Below are 8,413 nucleotides of genomic sequence, written 5' to 3'. Positions count from 1 at the left end.
AGGTCGGGGTTTACAGTATAAATAATTCTTAACGTAAATGGCCACACCTCCATGAGGATCACCTGGACGGTCAAGGCGTACAGGAGGATTAAAATTAGGTATACTTAAAGAAGAACTATCATCTGCAGGTGACAACCATGTCTCAGAAAGTGTCAAAATATCATGCTGCTGAACTTCAGGTTGTAACAAATCAATTTTATTCCTTAAGCTTCTAACGTTAAAGGGATAGTATCCACCGAAAAAGGTCGTCAGATCGCTTTCAAAGCATCACCGTAAGATTCTAGGTTACAAATAATGCTACCATCCATGAGGAATAACTTAACTTTGCAAATTCAACAGTTTTGATAGCTAATTAATTGTCGTAACAGAATCCAAGAAAAGAGCACTCTTGTAATGGTTGGGTGATTTCCCTTGTCAAAAGTGTCAACAATGGCGTCTTCCTGCGATCATTTTAATCTGACAATGTAAGTGTTACATGTTCCAGCTTTAGTTAACGTTGTCTGACAGGAAATAAAGCTTTCAATAGGACAGTCAGTATCAGTGTACAAGTTGCTCTCAGCAGGACTGCAAATGAATCGATCGATGCGAGTCAAAAAGCCCTGTAGCACTCAAAAAGATTCGCCTTGACGAAGATCATCAGTGCTCGTACTTTAGAAGCAGTACTCAGTTAGATTATCTTGGATACGTGTTGCCTGTTGGTGATCATTTCAAATAATTATATGTCTCTAAAGTTGCGCTTTTAACTATAAGCTTATGCATTTGTTTCAAATTACATTAATGTCACTGATCGAACACAGGGAACAGTAAACGTGCGAGAGTTCGAAGCAACTGAAGCGCATACCCAAAAGAGAAGAAATTATACTTATCCCTCTGAACAATGTCGAGGAAATCAGTGTCTTGTGCATTTGTTGTGTGTGTGTGTGTGTGTAGTGTGTGTACACGTGTGAGTGTGTGTGTGAGAGAACGACTTATATCACTGTGTGGCTGTGTGTGTGTGTGTCAATGTGTGCATGCATGTGACCGTGTGTGTGTGTGTGTCACTGTGTGCATGAGTGTGATTATGTGTGTGTGTGTGTGTGTGTGTATTATGCTTGTGATATATATATTTGTATTTTTGTATTATACACGTGAAAAAAGAGTACAATTGTTGTGTGTGTGAACGTTGTGTGCCAGCTGTCAAAACTCAAGTGAGCTTTTCCTGATTATGATTGAAGTTTGCTACAAATAACTCATTAACTGTAAGGGAGATTGATTAATATATAGTGTATCCTTTTTAAGCATTTGTCTTTATTTTCAGGCTATGGAACTAAGTTTTACGTTCAAAACAACAAGTGGCCAGGCTGCTCGTGCAAGAGAAAAGTGCACATCGAGGCAGGATAGGGAGAAGAATTAGCAGAGGTGTGAGCTGATGCAGAGGCAAGGACTGGTCCAAGTCTTCTCAAACTGAAATTGGTTTGCTGGGCAAGAAGGCTGATCCAAATAATAATTTGAAGGTAAGTGAGGACTAGTTATACTTATAATATAAATACTTTCTCTGTGTGCAGGAGTTAAAAGAGAAAGACTTCTGATGTCAGAGCCAAGGGTAATTTTGTGAATTCCAATAGAGTGCTATCACAGAAAATGAAGAAATTACATTCATCCAACTGAACAATGTCAAGAAAATCAGTGCGTGTTGTGTATTTGTTATGTGTGGGTGTGTGTGTGTTTTAGGAATGTAATGTGTGCAGAAAAAAAGTAAAATTGTGTGTGTGTGGGGGGGGGGGGGTAAATTAGTGGTCTTTGTGGCCCAAAAAAACAATTTGAAGGTGAATCAGGACTATAGTTATAAGTACATGTACTTTCTCTCACTGCTTCCCCCCCCCCCTCCTCCAAACTCAATCATTCGAGTAAGTACCTTTTTATTCTGCAAGATTTGTGAGGTGAAAGACTTTGTTACAGGGTATACTAAATAATGACTAACGGTGAGATTTTTAGGTCTCAGTCACAAATTACATTACCGGTGCATTTTTTTTTCATTCTAGGGAATGTGTGTATTTCCTGGTTTCCAAAAATATGTTAAAAGAATGAAAATTAAGCTTCAGCATCCTGATTTTGTCAAGATATTTTGTGCAGTTAAATTTCAGTACCCACAACCTTTTAGTGTCTCATAAAGGGAAATAAATGAACAGTCCTCACAATTGGGGTGCTGTACCGTGAAACCCCCCTTTTAAAAACCTTTACAGTTCAAGATCTCCCCTATATTTAGACCTTGCTTTTCAGATTTTCTGGTCATAACCTATGCAAATTCACCTTCATTTTAAGACTTCCTGCTTTTTAATACCTGATTTTATCAGATTTTGGGAGATCGTAAAAGGGGGTTCCACTGTAATATGAATTCTGTTTTAGCTACACCTGTATGCTGTTAGTAAAGAAGGATATTTTACAGATTGAGGGGATCATTTCTGCCTCCATAATGATCTTTATGATCTGACACATTGGCTAACAGATTCCATGATCATGCTGTTATGTAGGAAGTCATAATAATGATGTGTAGGTTTTTGAATTGTGTCTGCTTTGCAGTTCAAATAGATGTCTGCCTTCCTGTTCAAATTTTTTTTCAAACAAAACAATCCCTGCAGCACATTTTCCAACCACATGTCAAACAGCAGTTATGCTTAACTTGAAACATCAGTATTGAATAATTATATCAAATTGACCTTTTTGCGGTTTAGCACTTGACAGATGCTGCTACAATACCTCTTGTAGAGAACAAAATTAGAGATACAGTGGAGCCCTTCTTTTAAGATATACATGTATATACAGCAAACTCAATCAAAGAAAAGCAGAATGTCTTAGAATAGAGGTTATAAACAGGAATCTGAAAAAGTAGTGTCTTTTAAGACAAATGTTGTGGGTTTTTTTAAAAGGGGGGGGGGGGGGGGTAAAGTTAGGGTTTCATTGTATAATGCAATGGTAAACTGGGCATTCATTCCAAGTAGCTAAAGCTGTGTAACTGACACTTTTGCTCGTCAGGAGCACTAGAACACATTTTCACACTTGTCAGAATGCTAAAAATCTGGAAAGCCAATGCCCACAGGTATATCCCATACCCCCTCTCCCACCCACCCCCACCTTTTACTCACACTTGCACTCCATTACATAGATGAATAGATTACAAACACTCTTCTGTATTTTCGCACTTTTTCTTGCATTTGGTTCATTTTTCAACCCTTTTCGAAGTTTGAATTAAGTGTCTTCACTGATGGGTGATTTTCTGTTTATGCTCCAGGACTTCAAGGCACTGGTGCTTGATGACAGCAGGCTCCTACTGGCCCACACACAAAGAAGAGATTGAAGATGCCCTGGTCCTGGAAGAAGAAGAGGGAAAGATCAATAAAGCCAAACGATATCATACGCATCATTCAGACTAGAGTTATATTGAGGAAAGATATTGGCTATTCGGGTGAAGGTGTAAGAGTTGCCATGTGCAGTTGCTGTGTATGGGTCATAGGAATGACATTATAGATCCAACTGGCCAGTACACTGACTTTCTTCCTTGTTGCCTGTATTAGAGTACATTGTGGTGTTAAACAAAGTGCGTTTCTGTGTGGGTTGGTTTACACATGCTCTGTTACATTCCATTTTAGGCGGCCAGCTGAGACTACAAAATAGTGCATATTTGTACATTAAAAAAACAATTAAAAGGAATTCTAACCAGAACCAATCGATACATAAAAGTTATTTGTATTTTTGACCAAAATATGACATTTTACACACACCTTGACTGTCTCAATCTGTGTAAAATGTGATAATTTGGTCAAAAATACAAATAATGTATATTGTTTTTTGCTTTTTTAATGTACTTTATACAACTCCTGCAATGCAACCGAGGGGTGGATTAAATCTAGTTGATTATTTTTAGACAAGTGAGAAATTAGAACGAACTACTTTGATTAAACCCAAAAATCACACGTGGATTATTCGAAGTAAGAATAAAGAGGGCTAAAAAATAATCAACACTAGAATTTATTTTTAGAACATTTGAAACCCAGACGATTGGACCCTGTTGCGGAAGAATACGTACAATGTTGACTCAAAACTGTAACAACAATGGCTGACGTGTATGAAGTACACGCATGTACCTCGCCAGGTTTCTTTCTGTGACAAGTCGACAGACGATGCCATTTGCTTTGTGTGTGTTTTTGTTGTTGCTTACTGTACATGACATTCATTACGTGTAAAATCCAGTTCTTTAACAGGCAACAAACCTTGCAAATTTCCAGAAGCTGCAATCTGAAGCGACCTATCTCTGATTCTAGCAGACGATCTCTCCAATGTTTAACACAAAATCAGCAAACTCTCCTGTCACATAGAACGTCCATTATATATTGCAATGTTGAAATGAAGTTACCGGTCTGAAACATTTAGTCGTTTCTTCTGCGACAATCCTTGTTCTCTTATCATCTACAGATTTACCGCAGTCTTCACCACGCGAATTCACAACAGTCAGACTTTCGAACATGTATACAATCTGCGTAGCAAGCACGATACGTCATGACGTCATATGATTCCCAGCATATTGACGTAATGCTAAACTCGTGGGTATTTGCAGCCGCTTGGTAATTCACTCGTGTGCTCCGCACACTCGTGAATTACCAAGCGGCTGCAAATACCCACTCGTGGTTTATTTTCCAGTAATCAACTCGTGGTCATTGTTTAAGCTCTATGTAATCTACCTTGTAAGCGCGGTTAGTACCTAGTAAACGCCCACCCCCAACATTTGGATCAGTGTTTGAACATATATAATATGTTGTGTGTGTGTGTGTGTGTGTTTTTTATTATGTGCACAGTTCTGCACCTTGTATGTAGAGACATTTTCATTCTAGAGAATGCTGACAGACAGCTATATTTATTTATTTTATACTCTCGGCACTGGAGTATCTCTGGATAGCCCCTCAAAAAGAAGACGAGGGAGGGTCTTCTGAAGTTGAAGAGGTCTGCTTTCAGTGATTTACAGGGAGCATGTGAAACGACCAGTGTTTGATAACACCATTTCCCTCTGAAAGATTTTAGCTTTCTAAAAAAAACTTACTCCTTTCTTCGTCACATCAATGGCTTGGATCAGTATCAATGACTGACAGAATGACTATTTATTTCGTGTTTTTTAGGATGTGTGTACATTCACTCTTACTGAATGAATTTTTGTGTTTGGTTTTTAGTGTTTTTTCTTTCTGTTTAGACACTTGCATATCAAGCGAAAGATACATACAGGGTGACTATTTGTGACCCTCCACCACGAAATGAGTCGCATGTCACCTCGCGCGGTTCTCCGCTAGGCTTAATATAAGTCCGGGGGGACTGTGGTAAAAGTGTGAGGGTCACCTTAGTCACAGGCTTATAACTCGAACAGTTTTCGCTCTTTTCTAAAACGGTTTTTACCACTGGATAGAGCATAAAACACTCTTTAGGAAAATGTAAAAATATTAAAATCATGCAAAGATGACATGCGACTCATCCCGTGGTGGAGGGTCACATTTGTGCATGGAAACAGCTGACATGAGCAATACAGTCAGGGGAAGAGTCCTGAAAGTATATTGATTAATGCGTTGAATTCACAGGTCCAGTAAAACTTGTGCAGAACAAATATACAGGTGTTGAAAAGTGCTCGAATTCCAAGAATAGTTTCATGTGTAGCACCTTTGAACTGTGCAGAGAGGATGTGTGCCTGTGGATTTGAGATCTACATGGAATAAAATAGACACTGTTCTTGACAATTGAGTATGTTTTTGTGTGCGCATGTTGTTTGGTTTATTGATAATAATTGACTTTTGGTCAACCATTAATGTAACCATGAATTTCTGTAGCAAAGACGCAATGATAAAAATAGACAGAATATAATCAGATAATAAGACACTAGGCTGCAAATTGCTTTTAATTGGCATTATATTTATCTGTAAAATCATCATGATTTCCATGGCATGATTAATGCAGTGGAACCTCCCTTCTATGACCCCCCAATTTAAAACTCCCTTCTTTTTAAGACCTTGTTTTCTCACATTTTCTGTTCATAACGTCTGAAAATTACCCCCATTTTAAGACTCGTTCCTTTTATAGACTCGATTTTCTCAGATTGTTTCAGGTCGTAAAAGGGGGGTGCCACTGTAGTAATAATGCATCTTCAGAAATTGAACACAGGTGCTGCAGTTTTTTTTATAACCATGAAGAAGAAAAATACTTTTTGAAAAGTTTGACAGTGTCTTATCCTCAAACCTTTTTTTAAAGAATCCATAACTTTTAATCACTCAACAAAATTGCCTGCAGTTCAAGTGAACCAGAAATGGGGAACAATTGGCCACACTCAAGGAATCGGTTCCTGGCAACTTTTCTGTCGGTCGCGCAGCCTTCAGACATGACAGAGATAGTTACTCAAGATAAAAGATAAGCTTGACTTACATCAGAATTATGAACATTTAAACTCACCTTGATGATCTTTTTGTCCGAAATATTTTAAACCATTATTGCCACACATTGCAAGAATGTTTGATGTCCGGGTGCTTTTTCCCTGAAAATTAAAAAACATTGTTTTAGTAATTATAGCAACATATAAACCACTAAGTGTAAACCAAAGGCTGGCCAATTAGCCTACATACAGTTCTACAGCAACATCAGTTCTGAACATGAAGCTTTCAACATGCACAGCGACACTTAAAAATGGTAGTTAAAAAAGAAAGGATGAATGAGATTCTGCCGCATTTAGTGTTTGCTTCAATGAACACCGTCCGAGGAAGAAAGTGTTCTTCGTTAAAAAGTTACCATTTCACAAAGCTTTACAATAAGCTTCAATCATATAGTTCTTCCTACAAAATCACAACATTAAAAACTTTAGGCACAGAAAAACTCATACCGCTGACAATATAAAATGTCAGTTATAAATAACATTTTCTGTTGCACTACATCCAAAGACTGTGCTGACTGACCCTACTTTTTCCATCTCAAAACAATTTTTGGGGGATTACCTACTGTCTGTCTCCTATACAGTGCACCACAGGAGCTTGTACCCAACCGCCAGTTGATCATTATTTACTCCTGCATGTACACCCTTACTAGGCTACTACTATATTCACTAGCGAATGCGTTGTATGTAGTTGTAAGGAGACTGTTGGGATGAAGGAGTAAATAATGATCGACCGGCACTTTGATACAAGATCCTGTGCAGTGCACAGACACACACACACACACACCGTGGCGTGTCCGTGTTCAAACCAAAACTGGACACAATCGGCCCTGCACAATACACGTTCGTGCGCTCGCTTGATGGATGCTTCATTCGCACAACACACCAGCAGACACACAGACAAAACGGCAGCAACATTTGTCTAGGTCTGTCCAAACTCTACACGACAATACTTGCTTTACTTACAAATCCGGGCAGCAGGAGAGAGCCGCGTCGTGGGTAGTCAGTGCACACGACGGTAACACTCATGCAGTTGAATCCAACTTTCCGACTGCTTGCTGTTGATAACTTTGCATTTTGTGAGTCGAGCATGGCTTTCTCGTGATTCTGTGTCGTTCCCAGTCACTCTGCTGCTTTCTGAACCACCTTGTGTCGATTTCTTACAGAAACGTGTGGGCTTTTCTCACTAAGCGGCCATCCCATCCGCCATTGTTTTGAGTCGTCATGAAAACGGCACGCTCGCGACGAAAACCAGTCTATGACGGCCAATTTTAATCTTCAAATGGTGGAGAGCAGTCGCCAGTTTACTCATTTTGAATTAATTATTTAGCATACTTGTGGTGCTTTATTGAGCAAACCGGGCCAGGTGCGTCTTAATTAAGGTACACTAGATTCCCCAAATTCTTCAAAACGGCCGAATTCGACAAAAAAAACTCTTCAAAATGGCGGCGTGGACACTATATCTTTAATGTGTACCACAGTGACCTTATTTTCATCTGGGCCTGGATTTTTCTCAACATCACCGGCTAAATAAAGTGATGTCCGGGCAAACAGTTTATCTACATAATTATTCTTAATGTCTTTATCATAAATATCTCTGCTAACAAGACGTTCAGTTCCACGTTTCTTAGCACAAAGAGAGCTGGCAAAAAATAAGAAAGTACACAACGATAGCGTGACACGGTTGGAACATTTACAGAACAACAGGATCAAAAATGGTAGTACAGTATTTTTACACAAAAATGACAATTTGCGACAAAGAACCACTGCCCTTCCATAAAAGCACCCAACTCTGGCTCTGTACAAACTTAAACTAAGTGACATTTCCTAGCAGAACTGAAATACCGCCCATTTATAATTTGTCACACAAAACTGTTCGTTTAACCTTCTCAAATGCTTTAGTGTTTGAATACTTACGTTTCCAGACAAATTTACAGAGGATAGTGTTCAGTTTGTCAAGCACTTTTGTCGGAGCAGAGA

General features: G+C 38.9%; 2 long non-coding RNA genes across 2 annotated transcripts; one reads left to right on the top strand and one right to left on the bottom strand.

Moving 5' to 3' along the window:
- Window positions 1–223: 223 nt before the first annotated feature.
- Window positions 224–3,400, top strand: LOC138954581 (uncharacterized). The gene is made up of 3 exons (XR_011451901.1): window positions 224–464; window positions 1,298–1,493; window positions 3,269–3,400. It is a non-coding gene; the product is annotated as an uncharacterized lncRNA (long non-coding RNA).
- LOC138954580 (uncharacterized) lies at window positions 3,210–7,607 on the bottom strand. Its single transcript, XR_011451900.1, has 3 exons — window positions 7,400–7,607; window positions 6,460–6,541; window positions 3,210–3,347 (listed from the first exon to the last, which is right to left on the bottom strand). It is a non-coding gene; the product is annotated as an uncharacterized lncRNA (long non-coding RNA).
- Between the last annotated feature and the right edge of the window lie 806 nt (window positions 7,608–8,413).

This window comes from Littorina saxatilis, unplaced genomic scaffold (assembly GCF_037325665.1).
Source record: "Littorina saxatilis isolate snail1 unplaced genomic scaffold, US_GU_Lsax_2.0 scaffold_572, whole genome shotgun sequence".
NCBI lineage: Eukaryota > Metazoa > Mollusca > Gastropoda > Littorinimorpha > Littorinidae > Littorina > Littorina saxatilis.
Note: the sequence above shows the minus strand (reverse complement) of the source record. Positions and strands in the feature narration are given on the sequence as shown.